The 21,043-nt window shown below is 42.7% G+C and overlaps 1 protein-coding gene across 9 annotated transcripts in view; it reads right to left on the reverse strand.

Annotated features, from left to right (window-relative positions):
• PATJ (PATJ crumbs cell polarity complex component) overlaps window positions 1–13,824 on the reverse strand; it is a 304,720-nt gene extending 290,896 nt beyond the window's left edge. For all 9 annotated transcript variants that reach the window (XR_006742178.1, XM_036447829.2, XM_036447830.2 and 6 more), the window contains exon 1: window positions 13,739–13,824. The gene's annotated coding sequence lies outside the window, so the exon portion shown is untranslated. The remainder of the gene's footprint in view (window positions 1–13,738) is intronic.
• Window positions 13,825–21,043: the final 7,219 nt, after the last annotated feature.

The following is a 21,043-nucleotide window of genomic DNA, read 5'->3' on the forward strand; positions in this document are numbered from 1 at the left end:
TAAATCTGTAAGGGCTGCCATTAGCATTGATAAAAGGCCTGGCCTACGCATTCCATCAAAAAGTTCACTGGATTCAATGAGAACTACCAAAAGAACTGCTGAATAGAGAAACACTTCTGATGTGCTCAGTATCTCAATTGTCCAGCCCTTACAACTGCCCAGTGACAGGGAACTGAATAACAGAAGGGCACCATTCCCCTGGCGCCCAAGGGGAATGACAAGAGCAGCTTTGTGGCCATTTATACACCAACCTCTTTAAATCAAAGAATGCAAGCCAAAACTATGAGATGCTATTTTTTACTGTCATTTTGACTTTATATGTATATATAGCATTTTTAAAATTGATTTTAGAGAGAAAGGGAGAGGGAGAGATAGAAACATCAATGATGAGAATCATTGATTGGTGCCTCCTGCACACCCCCTACCGGCAATCCGGGCATGTGCACCTGAGGAAATTGAACCCAGGACCCTTCAGTTTGCAGGCCAATGCTGTATCCACTGAGCCAAGTCAGCTAGTTCTGTCATTTTTAAAAACTAATAATAGCCTGTACTCTCAATGTCATGGAAAAAAATAAAGTGAGAATGTCAATCTATGCAATTTTTTAAAAAGCAACATAGCAATATCTACCAATATATTAAAATTTATTTTTAAATTTTAATTGATTGATTTGTGAGAGAGAGAAAAGGAGAAAGGGGGGAGGGAGGGAAGGAGGAGGAGAGAGAAAGATAAACAGATTTGTTGTTCCACCCATTTATGCATTCACTGGTTTTTTTCTTGTGAGTGCCCTGACCAGGGTTAGAACTCACAACCTTGGTATATGAGGATGGTGCTCTAACCAACAGAGATACCAGGCCAGGGCTCCAATATATTAAATTTACTTTTTTTACCCAGAATATCTACTTCTGAATGTCTCTCCTAAAGGAATATTTGCAAAAGGACACACAAACGTATGTACAAGGATATTTACTGCAATGTTTTTAATAACAAAACTCCTGGAAAAATGGAACTATCAAAAGCAATCAGTCATGGCCAGCCAGCATGGCTCAGTGGTTCAGTGTCAACCTATGAACCAGAAGGTCACAGTTCCATTCCCAGTCAGGGCACGTGCCTGAGGTGCAGGCTTGGTTCCCAGTGTGGGGTGTGCAGGAGGCAGCCAACCAATGATTCTCTTTCATCATTGATGTTTCTATTTCTCTCTCTCTCTCCTTTCATCTCTGAAATCAATAAAAAATATTTTTTTAAAAAAAGCAATCAGTCATTAAAATAATAAAGTAGGGCTGAGTATTGAAACGCGAATGGGGCTGAAACATTTAACAGATAGCTTGTAGCTCACTCCTTCAGCTCGGGATTCCCAGCTTGATTAGAGACCTCCAAACAAACAGATAAGAGTCCTTTGTTTTAAAATGTCAGAAAATACCTGATCTGTCTTAATTGCATTTTGTAAATAATCTGAGAGTGTATGGAGTCTTAAGGCCTGCCTGGCTGTAAGATGAGAGATAAGCATACAGACATTTTCTATTTGTATAACTAATGGAATATAAAACATGAGATTCCCCAACAGAAAAGGTTTCTATATTGTTCAGAATTTGGCTGGCAACAACCCCACTTCCATCCCCCTAAAATAAAAATAAAATAAAAATAAAAATAAAAAATAAAAAATAAAAGTTCTGCCGGGACCGGTTTGGCTCAATGGATAGAGCATCGGCTTGGGGACTGAAAGGTCCCGGGTTCGATTCCGTTCAAGGGCATGTACCTTGGTTGCGGGCAGATCCCTAGTAGGCGGTGTGCAAGAGGCAGCTGATCAATGACTCTCTCTCATCGACGTTTCTAACTCTCTATCTCTCTCCCTTCCTCTCTGTACAAAATCAATAAAATAATAATAAATAAATAAATGAATAAATAAATAAATAATAAAAGTTCTGAGGTTGAATTTTACTCTTGTAAACAAATTAAAAATTATAGAAAACGTCTATCAGAAATCCTAATAAAATAGTAATATGCAAATTGACCATCACTCCAAGACACAAGAAGGCCACCCCATGTAGTCAAAGATGGCTGCCCCCATGTACACAAGATGGCTGCCTCTAGATGGCCTGCAGGGGAGGACAGTTGGGGGGAACCAGGCCTACAGGGAAGGGCAGTTGAGGTGGACCAGGATTGCAGGGGAGGGCAGTTGTGGGCAATCAAGCCAACAGGGAGGGCAGTTAGGGGTGACTGGACCAGTAGAGGAGGGCAGTAAGAAGAGACCAGGCCAGCAGAAGAGGGCAGTTGGGGGGGACCAAGCCTGCAGGGGAGAACAATTGGGGGGGACCAGGACAGCAGGGGAGGGCAGTTGGGGGGCGGGGCAGGCCTGCAGGGGAAGGGAGTGGGGGAGGGGGTTAGGCCAGCAGAGGGGGAAGTTAGGGGTGACCAGGCCAGCATGGGAAAGGTAGTTAGGGGCAATCAGGCTGGCAGGGGAGCAGTTAGGCATCAGTCGTCTGGCAGGGAGTGGTTAGGGGGTGATCAGGCTGGCAGGCAGAAGCAGATAGGGGCAATCAGAAAGGCAGGCAGGCAAGCAGTTGGGAGCCAGCAGTTCTGGATTATGAGAGGGATGTCCGACTGCCCATTTAGGCCTGATGCAATCGGACATCCCTTGAGGGGTCCCAGGTTGGAGAGGGTGCAGGGTAGGTGAGGAACACCCACGCTGTGAATGAATTTCATGCACCGGGCTCTAGTCCTATACAATAAATGACTAATATGAAAATAGACTGAATGGCAGAACAACTGAACAACCGGTTGCTATGATGTGTGCTGACCACCAGGGGGCATGCGCAGACCCTGGTGGGCATTGGCTGAGGTGGGATGGTGGAGCAGTTGAGCGGGGGCACCAGACCAAGGCACCCAGGGTGCTGGTTGCTGTCATGGGGACGAGCCTCTGATGGCTACTGAAAATTCTTTGCTCCACACACCATGGTCCCACCCAGTGCTCGCACCCGCAGCCAGTGCTGGAGCTGTTGCTTGCAGCTGCTGCCAGCACCTGGTGCCAAACCCAATCGCTCTGCACCATCAGCGGGTGCAAATGGTGGCTGCTGGTCCCAATCACCCCTGAGGGCTTCTCCACCGCCCCCTGCTCCTGAGGGGCAATTGGGGCAGTAGTCACCACTCACACCCACTGATGGTGCTGGTCCTTCTAGCACCTGCTGCTGGCACTGGCCCCAATCCCTCCATACCATCAGCAGGTGCGAGCAGGGCTGGCACCATCAGCACCTGGGAGCAACAGCAGAAGAAGTGAGGTTGCCGGCAGTGAGGGGAGTGGGACTGCTGGCAAAGAGGAGATTGGGGGCCATGGCAGGAGGGGCCAGGCAGGGGAGCAGAGGATGGGTTGAGTCTCAACCCTGTGCCCACTGCAGCCTTGAAGCCCACAGTTCCTTTCAAGGTGCACAAATTCGTGCACTGGGCCTTTAGTCCTATATAATAAAAGGCTAATATGCAAATCAACCAAACAAAGGAACAACCGGTCGCTATGACACATACTGACCACCAGGAGGCAGACACTTGATGCAGGAGCACTCCCACAGGGGGAGCACCACTCAGCCAGAAGCCAGGCTCATGGCTGGCTGGTGAGCACAGCATTGGTGGCGAAGTCTCTACTGCCTCCACAGCAGTGCTAGGGATACCCAACTGAAGGCTTAGGCCGCTTCCAGACTGCAAGAGAGTGCAGCTGGACTGAGGGACCCTCTCCCCCCGAGTGCATGAATTTCATGCACCAGGCCTCTAGTTATTAATAATAAGAAAGAAGCAAAGGGAAGACCAGATATTATAGGCATGTCATTTAGACAGCTTCGCCAGTAAGCTACAACCTTACACTCCCCAGGGATTTCACAAAGGGGAGACAGATGCATAGCCAACAAAGTTGGGGTAACATAGGGAATGTGATTGCTGTCAGTCACACTTGAGAACAAAGGACACTGGCCTAAATGGGCATGGCTACTGCAAGAGCAGGAGATTTGGGATATTTAGTCTCCAGAACAAAGGAGTTCATGCTCTTGGCTCCTCTTGCCACTCTTGGGACTTGTGTGACTCTAGGATTGTGGGGCTCCCTTGCATTGTTCACACACAATGGACTAGTGGACTGAAACTAGCCTGAGGCTCTACTGGGCCTGTCTCCAACATGGAAAGGAAACTTTGGACACTGGCTCTGCTGCTAGCTCTGCTGAAACCCCAGCTACATTTTTTTTTTTTTATGACTGGACAAAGGGAAATGGAACTTTGAAAATCCAGGGATGGCATTCCACACAAATAAAAATCACTCATTCTCCCATGTAATTCTCAGAAAATTTTTCTCTCTAGATATCATGAGGACGCCACCCCCGGCACAAGAGGGGGATACGGACCCCCTCACTTCATCCAATATCGTAAGGAAGTTTGGGAATGTTGAAATGAGAATAACATTAGAAACCTCTCCTAAAAGAAAAAGAATGGGGTATATAAAAGAAGAGTAAACGTTTCTCCTCTTTTGCCTAAGATAGTCTCAGATCACCTGGCATCATTATTAACAGTGCTCCATTTCACTCTGAAACTACCCCAGTTTGAGTGACACAGGACTTCTCCATGTAAGTGGTTCTCAAATTTTAGCACGTATCAGACTCACCAGGAGGGCTTATTAAAACCCCACTGCTAGGGCCCACACTCCTCTGAGGGGAGGCTTGAGAATTTGGATTTTTAACTTGGAAGCTGATGCTGCCAGCCTAGAGACCACAATTTGAAAACTACTGCATACAGGTATAAAAACGCATGACTTTTTGTGAGAATAGAATGAGCCCTAAATCACCTAGTATACAATCTCTAAACGTAGCAGAAAGGGCAAAAAAAAAAAAGTAGCTGAGACTGCGGTTACTGCAAGTGTGGACTGCAAATTGATGCCTGGCTACAAACAGGTAGGTACCAAAATTGGGAAACCATGCAATATGGCCGAGTAATTTATATCTATTCAATTTAGTAAGAAAAAAACTTGACTTCCCTTGTACTTCTTTTTTTCATTTCATTTTTCTAATAGTTCACTTTTCTAGTAATTAACTTTATAAAAATATCAGTCCTTGAAAGACTGGGTGGGGAAAACCCTGATCTTTCACCGCTAATAGTTTGAGAAGCACTGGTTTAAACAAGACTACTTCGAGAGGGGCCTTGTAAATCATGCTAAGTAGACTTGGTCTTTATCCTGTAAGAAACAGGAAGTAATTAAAGGCTTTTAAAGGAGGGAAATATTGAGTCGACATTTCTATTTAAAAAGGTTATTCTGGTAATAGGATAGATTAGTGGTCTTCAAACTTTTTAAACACATTCCCATCAGTAAAAATATGTTGAGCACTCACATTTTTTACAATTATAAATGAATACTACCGTGTTTCCCCGAAAATAAGACATCCTCCGAAAATAAGACCTAGCGCAACTTTGGGAGAAAAAATTAATATAAGACACTGTCTTATTTTCGGGGAAACAGGGTACTATATTTACAAGTCATCTGTGTTTTAAAACATATATGAAATAGTAACATGGTAAAAGTAAGGTAAGAACTAAAAAGCAAGGTTTTACTCTCACCTTCTTACCCTCCCAATGGATCCTCCTGCACATTTTGAAACCATAGTGGCTATGTCCCAATCCTCTGACTCATCCAATATAATAAAAGGGTAATATGCAAATTGACCCTAACGACAGAATGACTGGAACGACTGCTGGACCAGTCACTATGAGGCGCACTGACCACCTTTCGTTTCCTTTCCCCGGCCAGCAGGCTCCAATCACCTGATGGCCACCCGCAGCAGGGTGGGACCAGCAAGCATGCAGGAACAGCTGAGCTCTCGGCATTCCCTCGGCCGTCAGGCACCAATCACCCAATGGTGAACGGGGATCTGGGGATGGGGGTGAGGGGGGCTGGCTGTGGACAGTTGAGGAAGATGGCCCTGATCACAGGCTAGGCCTAGGGACTGTACCCGCATGCAAATTTCGTGCACCAGGCCTCTGGTAGTTAATAAAGGCTAACCTATGTCCTCAAAGCAGGTCTAGAAAATTACTACAATCTCGTGGTATTGAGTTAAATCTAGGGAAGGGGACTAAAACCTTAATAATAGCTGAAACCAGTTTGGCTCAGTGGATAGAGCGTCGGTCTGCGGACTGAAAGGTCCCAGGTTCGATTCCCGTCAAGGGCATGTACCGTGGTTGCGGGCACATCCCCAGTAGGAGATGTGCAGGAGGCAGCTGATCGATGATTCTCTCTCGTTGATGTTTCTAACTCTCTATCCCTCTCTCTTCCTCTCTGTAAAATATCAATGATATATATATATATATGAAATCAAAATAAAAAAGAATATATGAGGACAGAAGGAGGAGATGTAGCTACAACTGAACATCCAGCAAGCAACACTCAGATCTCACTCATGTCATAGTCGTAGGAAATCTTCAGCCAAACAACTTTGACCTTGTGAGGTCAGATCAAATAATTGAATCGATACCCCCTGCCCTGGAAACTGACCTTTAGCTCAGATCACATTCCACTTACTAAGACCATGATCTTTCCCCTCCGGACTTTCCCAGGATCTGGACTCACCCAGAGAGTTCCCTACCGAAAAAGCCCACCTAGGGTTCTTTAAAATCTCTGACTCCCCCATCCCTGAGTGCTGGCACCATTTGGAGCTCAGCCCATCTGGGTTTCCAAATGACTTAATAAATTTATAATGCCTTGCCACATTTGGCCTCCTATGTTCCTGCTTTGTTGACCCTAACAGACCTATATGGCTAGGCTGAGAAACCAACAGTACTTATAGTAAGTAATTTCAAGTTTGCTTAAACATGGCAAAGCTGACTCTAACTTGTCACAGATAGGCTACCTACAATAGTCACAATCTAAACATTAAAATGCCACTGTCTTCATAGCTGCACAGCCTCCAGAGAATATGTGGTTCATTAAGCTCAGCAGCTTCTACTCCATATTGATCAAGAGAGTTTGTAGCATGAATTTTTCATGCCTGGTTCACTGTAGGATTTGACTAAAATAAATTATTGTAATATTGTGGCTTTTAAAAAGAAATACCCAGCCCTTAGCCATCACCAATTAATTGAATATTTGAGGGGGGGTGGGGGGGAAGAAAGCTGATGCATAGATAAAATTTAATGTGATTTAAATTTCTAAGTGGAAGAAACTATTGAAAAGATTTATTAACCTCCTCAGTTCAAGAATTTAAAGCAAGTACCCTGAGAAACACACTTTTCGACTCCCAATAGCAGACAAGAATGTAACTCCCCAAGATCTTTTATACTATCCCAAACTTAACAAGACACCTTATGCCAAGAATGTCAAACTCAAAGGCTAACATGGGCCAAACAAGCAAGGCCTGGGGCCCATGGGCCTCGAGTTTGACATGCTTGCCTTCTGCTTTTATCTTTAAAATTTGGAGAAAAAGATTACTGGCTATTTGAGAAAGTGCAAGTATTCAGCCTCTCGGCAGATGGGAATTGAGCTGACCACAATTAGATTGCATATAACTCTGCAATGGGAATTCCCAAGAGCTCAAGGAAGCCAGGGATTTTGAACAAACTAAAAGCTATTAAATGTAAATGAAGTCATTATTTCAAAAAATACTCAAAAATGGAAGTTTACGAACAACTTTGAGTTTCTAATGCTTCCGTTGGAGTGCAAAGCACAGGTTGTGTCTGATCATCATATCACTGTCCTCAAAGCTCAACATTAAGTGAAAAACAAACTCTCCCAGCCAAAGAGAAATGGTGGCTCTTCAGACTTTAAGTAAAAATAAACACAACTGATGCCCCACTCATGCAGATTTAAGTCACATACCCTAGTGTTGTGTCCCTACCACAAGATAATGCCTTTTCTAAACCTCTTGGATATAAAATTATACTGTTTTTGGTGGCTACCAAAACACTATACTGTATTCCTGGACTTTCAGAAACATATATAAATTCCAGAATGATTCTGTTATTTGGGGGCCATATGCTTAAGCCACATGCAATTTTTAAGTCCACTTAATGATGGATATTCAGGATATGTTGACATTGAAGCAGAAAGATATCATGTTAAACTGGAAATCAGGACTGGAAATTGAGTCAGTTCTTTAGAAGAGTTCCGTTGGCTAAATACTAATTTTCCCATGGAACTATTCAAAGTTAATCAATGCATATCAATATTCTGGCTGTAATGTGTCACTTTGAATGAACAAAATTAAACTGTTTTTATCGTGTGCTTTTGTATTCCTATTGGTGGCAATTTTCTCCAATGGTTGATAAAAAAATAATAATACGACAATTTTCACACACATGGATCTCTGATCATGAAGCCAGTCCCTCATTGAAAAGAACTACGAATTCATAATCTTCACTAATGATTAGTTTCCACCTCAAATATTCTGTTCAATTCTCCCACACCACATATATACTGTGGGTCCTTAACTTATCTACAGAAATATGGTCATGCCATTTTGGGCATGCTTATAATACTCAAAACAATTGTAGCAAATTGTGATATAGGCTAAACTAGGCTTTAGATATCCTTCACATCAATGTTCCCCCTCCTTCCTCCTCCTGGCCTCTCCCCCCCCAAAAAAGGTTTTATCTGTCACTAAATCAAGGAACTAGTTTTCTGGTGCCTATTGTGCACAATACAAAGACACTGTGTACATCTAAGTTGTCTTCTGAAAAATGTATTATCATCTCCATTCTGAAAATTCAGAAAACTTCCTATAATTTCCAAAAACCAGGAGGAATGTACTTTGAAAGAGGTAATAACAGAGAAACACAGCAGAGATGTCACTGATAGGAGTAAATTTTACCTTGGGAGAGAGAGGGAAGGTCAACTATTATTTTTCAGCAGATCACTATTTTAAAAATGAGAATGAGATAGTTCAAGTTTTCAATACAGACAGAGGTAACATCCACTTAACTCATTGCCTTTCTACCATATTCTGTCCTGGAGCTTCAGTAGAAACTCCAGAAAATAACTCTAAAGGAAACCACCTTTCTCAAAGCAGAAGCCCTACCCAGTCCCTATTATCAAAGCTACACCCATGAATTAGGCACTAAAGCTAACTGAATACTGGCCTGTCCCTGAAGGGCTTCAAACTAGGGCTTGTACACCAACCAGGCAAGGTGCACAGAGCACCAAAGCAAAGGACAAGACTTCGGTTTTGTTTGTTTGTGGGGGGATTTTTTAGAAGTAAGATCAACATTGGAGAATGATTATTGCACAGAGATTTCACTAACTTTTTAAAAATATATATATATTTTATTGATTTTTTACGGAGAGGAAGAGAGAGGGATAGAGAGTTAGAAACATCGATGAGAGAGAATCATCGATCAGCTGCCTCTTGCACACCTCCTACTGGGAATGTGCCTGCAACCAAGGTATATGCCCTTGACCGGAATCGCACCTGAGACCTTTCAGTCCACAGGCAGACGCTCTATCCACCCAGTCAAACTGGTTTCGGCGGGCTCAGTAACTTTTTTTTTTTTAATCACAAGGCAGTTTGATACATTAGTGCAACCAATATGGAGAGAATTCAAATCTGAAATTCTTAAAATGCACACTGTCTTTGTTTACAATAGTATTGTTTGGCAGGTACTAAACTATATATGTGGTGATTATATTGTCTATTTATCCTTCAGAAATTTGCCTTTTTAGCACAACTTTATATTTTTAAAGATTTTGTCATGATGATATACACAGCTCCTCTTCATTCACTGTAATTACTAAATAGTTTTCCGCTATAGGAATACATGATTTATTCATCTAATTTCCTGTTGGTGGGCATTTAGACTGTTTCCTATTGACCGCTATCACAAAAACAGGATTAGAACTAAATATCTATTTTGAGAATCAATTTTTTTTCTCATTTACCCAATAACAGTTCTTGAAATATGGGAGACTGGATACCCTATAAGCTCAGAAATCGTAGAGACCTGGAATGTACTCTTGAAACTAGCTCTGTGGTTCTTGTGGCCAATTATTTAAATCTCCATACCCCTCAATTTCTTCATTTGTAAAATAGAGTTAATGAAAATTACTAAATATTTACAGTTGAAAGGACTAAATAAGACAGTATAAAGCATTTGGCCTGGTACACAATACACATTCCATAAATCAGGCGTCCTCAAACTTTTTAAAGTGGGGGCCAGATCACGGTCCCTCAGAGAGCTGGAGGGCCGGACTATATGAACTACTAATTTCTAGTGTAACACCTCGGCTGTGCTCACTGCCCAAAAAACCTGGTGGGCCGGATCAGACTCCTCTGCGGGCCGCATGTGGCCCGCGGGCCGTAGTTTGAAGACGCCTGCAAATGGTACTACTATTACTATTAACATCTCTTTATAATCAAAATTATTTAAGGGGGCCTTCATAACAGCTAATAAATTATTTTACTTTTTTAAAAAATGGATTTTACAGAGGAAAGGAGGAAGGGAGAAAAGGTGGGAGGAAAAGAGAGAGAGAGGGAGAGACAGAGACATAGATGTGAGAGAGATACATGGCTCAGTTGCCTCCCGTAGGTACCCTACGGGGGATTGAACCTGAAACTAGGTATGGACCCTGACAGGGAATGGAACCCACAACCTTTCAGTCACAGTAGCCAGGGTAATAATTCAATCATTTTAGCTAAGATTTGGCTCTGTAATCAATAATGATTTTTGTCAGAAGACTAAACAGCAAAAATTTTCATCAATGCAATGAATACAAGAGAGGGAGGCATAGGGAGACCTCTAACGTGGGAGTTTTTAAAAAATCAGTTTATAAATAGGAATGTAAGTGCCTGAGTAAATTAAAACCTCTTAAGGCTAAACACACTCATACTGAACCCTAACCCAGTGCTGTTCAATGCAAAACCGGTTTGGCTCAGTGGTAGAGCATCTGCCTGCGGACTGAAAGGTCCCAGGTTCGATTCCGGTCAAGGGCATGTACTTGGTTGCGGGCACATTCCCGGTAGGGGGTGTGCAAGAGGCAACTGGTCGATGTTTCTCTCTCATCAACGTTTCTAGCTCTCTCCCTTCCTCTCTGTAAAAAATCAATAAAATATATTAAATAATAATAATAATAATGTGAGCCACCTTATAAATTATCTCATAGCCACATGAAAAAGAAATAAGTAAAATTAATGTTAATAATAGATTTTATGTAACCCAAGCTATACAAATTACATTTCAATATATGTAAATAATATAAAAAATAATGAGGTGCTTTAGACTTTTTTTTACACTAAATCTTCAAAACCTGGTGTGTATTTTACATGGATGACACATCTGAATCCCACTGAGGCCTAATTGCAAGTGCCCAATAGACCATCACATGTACCAGGGGCTGTCCCTGTCGACAGTGCCGTTTTAACCTATGCCTTTTCAGAAAGTACAGTGTCTTTAGCAAAGACTTTTATTGGCTAATATGACCTCTATTCCTTTTATCAAAATAACTATCAGAATGAGACACTCACAAACTTGAGTTCTTCTCAATAAAAATAACACAACTCCATAATTTCATCAAAATTAAACACCATAGTAGTGAAGTAAAACCTGGGAGAACAGTGGCTTATAGTTTACAAGACATATTCTTTCGTTTCATTTCAACTTCCCCAAAACTCAGTGAGGTGGATCATATACAAATGGGAAAACAGAAGGCCAGAGTCAAGTGACTTGCCAAGAGTTAGACTCGTAAGGAGACCCAATTCCACTCCCCAAACTCCACAGGCTGTGCAGCTGTACAAACGCAAAGTATAAGTGGGCTCTACTTCTTCAGCAAAGATCTCCCCCATGACTAAAGAAAGGGTTTTGACAGGCTCTAAATCTCTCTCCATTTGCACAAGAATCTAAAGTCAGGGCTTTAAAAAAGGCATTCAAATCTAAACAAAAATCATGTGAGCATGGGGGGAAAAAGAAAAAAAAACAACACAACACACATAGCTATGGTCAATCCAGCAATCCCAAATGTTATGGCGGAACAGCCCTGTTTCTCAAAAAAATGTACTCTAGTACCAAGGTGGGCAAAGTCTTAAGTAAACCAATTAAACCCCATTTTGACTTCCCCAACCTAATGCTTTTTTGTTAAACTTTAACAAAGCAAGTACATTCAGATTGCTTGGTTGTGTAGCTTAAGGATAATTATTAAATGCTTTTAAGTAAAAATGCAATTATAAAGATTACTGAATTCTGAACCACTGCCTCATATCACAGGGTTCTAAAAGTGAACTCACTACAGGAAAATTACAGATTTTTCTTTTTAGGAATACTAACTGAAAGACTATATACCATAATTTTTATTAGTAGTTATTTTCAATGGTGGGTGAGATTTTTGCATGCTTTTAGTTCCTTTTCTGAAAATTATCTCCAATTTTTCTACAACGAATCTATGTTAGCTTTATGGATATAAAAATATTAATATACGACTTCAACTTATTAAGGCATTCTTAAACACAGATGAGGGCTTAGGACAATTTCTTTTCAACTTGAAGCAAAGCTATTCAATATTATTCTGCTCATCTTATGTTAGTCACCTTTAATAGGATCTCAATCAACAAGGGCAAATTCCTTCAGAATTCAGTTTATAAATTCTATCCATAAAATACCTTCCAGCTCCGATATTAACGTTCTCATTATTTTAAATTTCTGATAATCCTCATAAGTATGAGGATTATCAGAAATTTAAAATACTAGATAAAGGTCACGATCTCGCCTAACTTTTTCTGAAGGGGCAAATGAACCCATTGGAATTTTTACTCCAGTCAATAGGGGCTTAGACAGCCTAGAATGTGCTTTTAACATCCAGCCTGGGTGCTGACTGACTTCCTTCTCTTCCAGCTCTCCAGAAAGCTGCTTCTTCATTCATTTCCCAAACACTTGTGTGTTGTGCACCTCTCCAACAAGGCCACACTCCAAAAGCAGCTGAGGAGCACCCTGGAGAAATAAGGCCCCAGAGGCGCACCCTCTCAATAGCGAAGACAAAGGAGTAAACAACGAATTCCAATCCGGAGTGACAAGAGCCATCTGGAGCTGTGACAGAGTGCCAAACGAACACTCCAGGGTGGGAGTCATCGACCCGCTAGGTGCGCCGCTGGGGCCTGGGGAACTGGGGAGGGGGCGGGGAAGGATCTGAAAATGCTTTCCCTGAACCCGCCTGAAAGCAGCAATCCAGCCATCACCCCCAAGGCTGGAGGCCAGAGGGCTTTCCGCCAGGTCCCCCTCGCCCCCCTCCCCCAATCCACAACCTAAGGCTAGCAGAGCCCAGGCCTGATCGCCGGCCTGGGAGCTCGGCTACTGACCACCAGGCGTCCAGACAGGCGCCCAGTCGACCCCTCGGTGGATCCGGGCCCCCCAGGCAGCCGCCACCTGCTCCCCCACCCCGTCGCTGGGGGAGGGAAGCGCCCGCCCCGCTCTGGGGGCAGCGCAGGCACCGATCGGGGTGAACGATCGGATCCCCGCCGCTCCCGGAGAGAAGCGGCCGAGATTGGAGGGCCGCCGGGGCCTGCGAGGCGGGCGGGGCGGCGGCGGGCGGCCCGGGGCCCCGGTGGGGTCACCGAGCCTCCCGGGAGGACCGCGCCCGCAACCCCCGCGGCCCGGCCAGCCCCGCGGCGCCCTCCGTCTCCCCAGCCGGCTCCTCCCGGGGGCGGGCAGCAGGACGGGCGGCTCCCAGGAGGGACCCCCCACCCACCCCGGCCGATCTGGAGGCGCAGGGACCCCCGCGCGCCCACCCCGCCGGGACCCCAGGTTTACCTGGTCCGGCCGAGAAGCGAGTGCGAGCCGAGCGGGCGGGCGCGGCGGCGGACGGGCTCACCTGGGCGGAAGTGAGAGCCTGGTGACCGCCTCACCTGCGGCCCTCCCTCCCGACCTCCCCGCCCGGGGCGGGGCGCGGGGTGGCGCTGGCCGGGGAGCCCGGGGCGCGGGGGGCCGGCTCTGGGGAGGGGGCGCGCGGCTTCTCTGCTTTCTGCAGGTGAAGCTGGATGGACGGGGGAGGCTCAAAGGGCCCGGGAAGGAGGGGCGGGGGGGTAATATGGGACCCGGGGGGCAGAGGAGATGCCAGGTGCTGGGAACAGCAGGCACTGAGGGCCTGGGGAGGTCGCAGGACGGGTGTCCCGGGAGGGCTGGGCCGAAGGGAGACCCGAGACCCAAGATCCAGGAGATTCAAGGAGGACATTGAGGAAAGGATCTGGTACAAATGCGCTTAGTCCCTTGTGGTCCTTTTCCTTTCGCCTTCTATCATCCCTCCCTGGGTTTTCTATATCCATTGGCCCAATATAACAGTGTAATGGGGTTGTTTCCGCACACCCGTTTTGTTGAGAAAAGCAAAGAAACGAATCTAGTAGTATTTGCCTTTGCACTGTGCTGGGCACTTGCTAGCTCAGATATGACTTCATTTACTAGATGTAGAAACGGCACATCTCATACTAATTGATTCCCCACACACACACACAAAGTTTGGGATCCGAGGGGATCTTCGGACTCTTAAGTCCAGTGTTGATCTCGCTGTTCATTTTAACATTTTTATTCTTGGTATCCTAAACTCGATTTTGAGAAAGATCTGTGTAAAACCTACCGTGGCACTATTTCACTCTCTTTAAATGTAACTGACTCGAGAATGTTGATGCTGGGCCCTTTGTGTCATACAGTACACATTGTTAAATAAATAAAGAGAATCGATCTTCAGGAATGTATTCATTGAATAAATGAGGTGTTAGTTAAGCGCTGTGATTGTCTGTAAAATGTTAAAAATGGGATATCTGTCTTCAAGGGATATACAGCATGTCATGTATACAAAACAGATGCAACAAAAGGTCATCTGTTGTAAGATCATGCATTTGGAACTTTATAGTGTTGTTGTTATTTTGCTGATTTTAAAGAAACATATCACTCGGTTAGACCTGGATTGAAAAAGATACACAGTTTCAGCATGGTCCCTACTTCTCAGGAACTAACAAACTATTGAGGGACATAAACTTACACAATAACTTAAATTACCATATAGAATGAAGTGAGAACTTTCAGAGAATAAAAAGAGATCAATTATGCTTGTTGAAAGCATCTGTTAAGACTTAAACAGGTTTAACAGGTGTTTGGCATTTGCTTAAGGCAAATGGCAAAGGAAATGCTTCCGGAGTTGGGGGGTGAGGTGGGGAGTGGAGGCAGCAGACAGGTGGAGATCAAGGATCTCAAAGGATCATCTTGCGAACAGGTGGGTCTAGTCCCTAATGTTGGGTGATAAACACTCCCTTTCTCAAAAAAAAAAAAAATAATAATAATAATAATAATAATATGACTTTGAGTTGACTGTGAAGCAAAGTTCAAACTCCTTTCCTGAGGGCCCAAGGCTATCTTAAGTTCTCCCTTCTTGCTGATTTTTCTACCTAATTTCCCACTTGACCACTCCCAAGCTCTTTCTCTGGCCAATCAGGTCTACTCCATGTCCTCAGAATCACCACTCATGGCTTCTCTGTGGGTTACTCATTCCCTTTCCTATGCCTGGAATGTTCTGCCAGCCCTGCCCTTCCCCCCGGGCTAGACTCAGATTTCACCTCTAGGAGAAGGTGAAAGACCCCCACCCTCCACCACATTTAATTTTATTTCCCCCACACATACATTTTTGTGTTGTTTATTTAACATGAGCTTTCCCTGGGCTCTTACTTGAAATTTAAAAATTTTTAAAAATGGATTCAATACATTTTTCAAGGAGCTCATTCTGTGGCAAACATTTTCTGGCACAGAGGTGTTTTTGTTTGTTTTATCTCTGAAAACTCCTGAGTGTCTTATTCATAGAATGAAGAAGGTAAACAAACTTTTAAGAACGCACCTCTAAAGCCAAAAGATCTGAACTTGGCTGGCCAGCATGGTTCAGTGGTTGAGCATCCATCACCTATAAACCAGGAGGGCACTGTTTGATTCCTGGTCAGGGCACATGCCTGGGTTACTGGCCAGTGGGAGGCAGCTGATCAGAGATTCTCTCTCATTACTGATGTTTCTTTCTCTCCTCTCTCTTCCTCTCTGAAATCAATGTATATATTCTGAGCTTGAATTCTCCTCTACCATTTTCTAAAATAAGTGACTCTGGCAAGTTATTTAACCCTTCTAATTCTCATTAGTGAAATGAAGAATGCTTACTTTATATGGGAGTTGTGAAGGTTAAATGATTATATGTATTGCCTATACCTGACAACTAGAAAGTACTCAGTAAATGAAGCAGCATATAGATAGGAATGAACCTGCCATATACTGGTGACACTAAGGAGACAGCCAAGAGTAGCAATAAATAAAAGGAGGCAGATGATGGAGGACCTGAAATTATTACAGAAACTTTAGGCTGTAAGAATATATCCTTCATCTCTAAGAAATTAAAGAACCACTAAATTTTTTTTTTAATATATTTTATTGATTTTTTTTTTTTTTTACAGAGAGGAAGGGAGAGGGATAGAGAGTTATAAACCTTGATGGGAGAGAAACATCAATTAGTTGCTTCCTGCACACCGCCTCGTGGGGATGTACCCGCAATCAAGGTACATGCCCTTGACTGGAATCGAACCTGGGACCTTTCAGTCCACAGGCCCACACACTATATCCACTGAGCCAAACTGGTTAGGGCCCACTAAAAGTTTTGAATAGGATTTTTTATTTATTTATTTATTTATTTTACTATTTAACAATTGGTGTTTGTTTGTTTTAGAAATTTTAGAGCAGTTATGGGGGCACAGCAAACTTGAGAGGAAGGTACAGACTTCCCATATATCCTCTGCTCTCACACATGCAGTCTCCCCCTTTATCAACATCTGTTAAAATTGAGCCTACATTGGCACATCATAATCACTCAGAGTCCATAGTTCACATTATGGCTCATTCTTGGTATTGTATATGCTATGGGTTCAGACAAATGTATAATGCTATATATTCACTGCTCTAAAACTCCTCTGTACTCAGACTATTAATAACTCCCACCCCAACTCCTGACAACACTGATCTTCTTATTGTCTCCATACTTTTTACCTTTTCCAGGATGTCAGATAGTTGGAATCCTACAGAATATAGCCTTTTAAAATTGCCTCTTTAGTAAATGCATTTAAGACTTCTCCGTGTTTTCTCAAGGCCTGATAGCTCATTTCTTTTAGCACTGAACAACAGTCCATTGTCTGGATATGCCACAGTTTACATATCTGTTTAGCTACTGAAGAACATCTTAGTTGCTTCTAACTGTAGGCAATGCCGAATAAAGCTGCTATAAACATCTGTGCAGGACAGACATTTCCAATTCCTTTGGGTAAATACCAGGAAGCTTAAAGAGGATTTTGAATTATACAGTTTTTTAATACTGAAAGATTAATCTGGAAGCAGTATGAAAAAATGGATTGACAAAATTGAGGAGAGAGCCTAGAATCCAAAGAGGAGGGTAGTCATTATAGCAAGGTACACAGGAAATAAGGCTCACCTAAAATAAGGTGAAAATCTAGGATAAAAAAAAATGAACACTTAAAAATATCAGTTGTTTACTGAGTAAAGAGATTAAAGAAGAACAAGGAGAAAATTGATTGTAAGAACCTAATTCTAAGTTTTGAATCTGATAAAAGGATATTGGTGGTGAAACTTAGAAAAGCCAATTTATTTTGTTGGTTTTTTGTTTGAGAAGCAGGACTCTGATAAAGTCAGTTTAGATCCTACACTTGACATTCAAGATGAAATATACTTGGTATAGAGTAGGCCTTATTAAGTGATGAATGCATTTAATTGAAGATCAGGCAGCTAGATCAGTGCACCAAAAAGAGGACAATCAGAAATACTTGAGAAACAACAGCATTAATATAATAGAATTCAAAATGTGCAGACAATTATAATAAAGATCTACCGAAGGCCTGATATTAACTTATCATCAGAGGAAAAATGTTGTCCATCACAGTTAGATTAAACTTGCATTTCTTCATGTTTCTCACCATCACAGTTAGATTAATCTTGTATCTCTTCATGGAAACAGGAGTCAGGTTGGTTTGCTCAGAAAGTTATGGGCAAAAACTATCTGTTAATGTCATTAGGCTCATGCTAGAATCTGAGGAATGGAAAGACCCTTGAGCCCTGGAATTCAGAGGCAGCTTTGCTTCAGGCATCACTAGTAATCCTCTTTCCTAATGTTGCTACACAGTCATTTCCCTGATGGGCTGTGCTAGTCTTATCTTCGCTTTCTATAGAATTTGCATAGGATTCTATATCATTTTTAAGACAAAGAAATTGGGCATTGAAAACATGTCTAGAATTGAGATTTAAGAACTTTCTTACTAAAATTAGACAATGCAATAATCTATTATAATAATAAAAGCATAATATGCTAATTAGATTGGACATCCTTCTGGACTAAGCTGGTGCTACAAGGGAAGCCCTGGTCCTGGGTGCGAGAGGGAAGCCGATGCCAGCAGCCTGAGGAAGGCAGGCTACTCCTGCACAAATTTTGTGCATCAGGCCTCTAGTCATGTGGTAAGAGACTATGCTTACAAATAAGTAATATATTTTACTGAGTCATGAGAAAATAGATTAAGGAACAGTAAGAAGAGAAAGTTAATTTTTACACAAATACAAAGATCAGCAATATTTGCCGAGACCGGTTTGGCTCAGTGGATAGAGCGTAAGCCTGCAGACTGAAAGGTCGTGGGTTCAATTCCGGTCAAGGGCATGTACCTGGGTTGCGGGCACATTCCCAGTGGTGGGTGTGCAGGAGGCAGCTGATCGATGATTCTCTCTCATCGATGTTTCTAACTCTCTATCCCTCTCTCTTCCTCTCTGTAAAAGATCAATAATATATATTAAAAAAAAAAAAAAGATCAGCAATATTCCTACAGTAAGCAGGAAAATATAGTAAATCCTTACTAAACAACATAGATAGGTTCTTAGGACTGTAGCAAAATAATGTATAGCACAATAACTTAAAAATAAAAAATAAAAAAACAAAGTGAGTGGCAACAAGCATTTATTTGAGAATCAAAAGAATAGCTATTTTCTGTGTGAGTATATATATATATACATACACACACACACACACACACACACACACACACACACATTAGAGACCTGGTGCACAGGATTCATGCACTGGTGGGGGGCCTAGACTGCAGGGATCGCCCACTGTGGGAGCAACGCTCATCTAGGTCAGCCAAGTGGCTGTGGACCCGTCCTCTGAGTGGCTACTCCCTGGTTTGGCATCTTCCGAGGAGCAGGAGCACTTGCCTCTCCAGAGGTCCAGATCAAGGCCAGGCCCAGAGACAACAGTACTGAGAGGCAGAGGCCATGAACCTGCCTCCCAGCTCCAGTGGCACTGTGTGGCCTGCAGGCATCTGGAGGAGGCAGCAGGGAGTGAGGAGGAGGAGCCTGGGTGAGGAGCCAATGATAGATCTATAGATGGAAGCCTGTTGGCCTGGGGTTCGCAGGGGGAGCAGTTGTTCATCCCCGTCAGCAGAGCAGCACCCTGGTGGTCGGTACATGTCATAGCAACTGGTTGACCAGTCGTTCTGCTGTTCGGTTGCTGGGATGGAGATATATATATATATATATATATATATATATATATACACACACACACACACACACACACACACACACACACACACACATATATATATTATTTATTTCAAAGAGAAAGGGAGGAGAGAGATATATAGAAACATCAGCGATGAGAGAGAATCATTGATCAGCTGCTTCCCGCACACTCCACACTGGGGAGTGAGCCTACAAACCTGGGCATACGTCCTGACCAGGAATTGAACTGTGACTTCCTGCTTCATAGGTTGACGTTCAACCACTGAGCCACACCAGCTGGAAAGAATAGTTATTTTGGAAGCACTGATTCAGACAGAACCCCAATAGTGTCCCAATTAGGAGGTGAAGGCAAGGGGTATTTATGAGAAGGGGGAAGAGAAACAATTATGTCAATAGGAGGAAGGGATTTTTATAGGTGTAGAATACAAAGTGATATATTCTAAAGACTGTTTTTCATTTTCAATCCAATAGTCATAATGTCTGCTTTCCTAGCTTTACAAATGTCATTTGGAATTCAGTGCTACTATAGGTTCAGTCCAAAGATTACTTTGTCCAGTTTTAACATTCCAAGGGTTTGAGAAATAAGACATGCAAGATAGTTCCTCTGGACGGCAACTTTGACTCCATTTTAAATTGTCTTTCTTTATATTATACTTTGTATTTCCCCTTTCGAATGAGATCTTTCCTTAAAGCATTACTGAACAATCATTGGAAAGCAACAATAGTCAGGTATTAAAGCATTGTTGGTCCTCCAGTGGTGGGAAGGCTCCTTCCTGTTATGTCTGTCTCACAAAGGAGCTAAAGTGGTGTTTTAGGAGCGTTAGGCAACATTTGAGCAATAGGAGCATCAGAACAGAGAAAGCCCTTAAAGTAAGGTGACCAGACGTCCCGATTTTGGCAGGACAGTCCCAAGTTTTAACAATTTGTCCCACGTCCTGCGGCATTTTAAAAAAGTTTCGATTTTTTGAAAGAATGATGAACCAAGAGACAGATATAGAGAAAGTAAAGCAACAGGCAGACTGTCAAATAACAGTGGGGAGGGGAGGAAGATCTGGAGGAGATAATAGATCAACCGAAGGACTTGTATACATGCATATAAGTACAACCAATGGACACAAAACTCTGGGGAGGGAGGGGATATGTGGGAGGGAGGGGGGCAAAAAAAAATTAATAAAATATGTAAAAATAAATAAATAAATAAATAAATATTGTAAAATAAACTATGTTATAGACTGTAAAAAAAAACAAAGTAAAAATGAATAAATAATACTTCTACATTGAAAAAAAAAAAAAAAGAATGCATGACAAGCTAGGGAATGGCGGGAGAACGGGAAGGGAATATATGGTTTTCAGCAGCCATGTGGCTATTTAGCCAGGATATAAGTTTTATATTATTTTTGTTAATTTTATAATGTTAAACTTTAATAATAACAAATAATTGTTGAGAACTGATTATTGAGAACTGCTTATCAAAGTTCGCATTGTTGATCAGTTGTTAGAATTCGACCACCATTGTTTGGA

This window comes from Pipistrellus kuhlii, unplaced genomic scaffold (genome assembly GCF_014108245.1).
Source record: "Pipistrellus kuhlii isolate mPipKuh1 unplaced genomic scaffold, mPipKuh1.p scaffold_m20_p_2, whole genome shotgun sequence".
Taxonomy (NCBI): Eukaryota; Metazoa; Chordata; class Mammalia; order Chiroptera; family Vespertilionidae; genus Pipistrellus; species Pipistrellus kuhlii.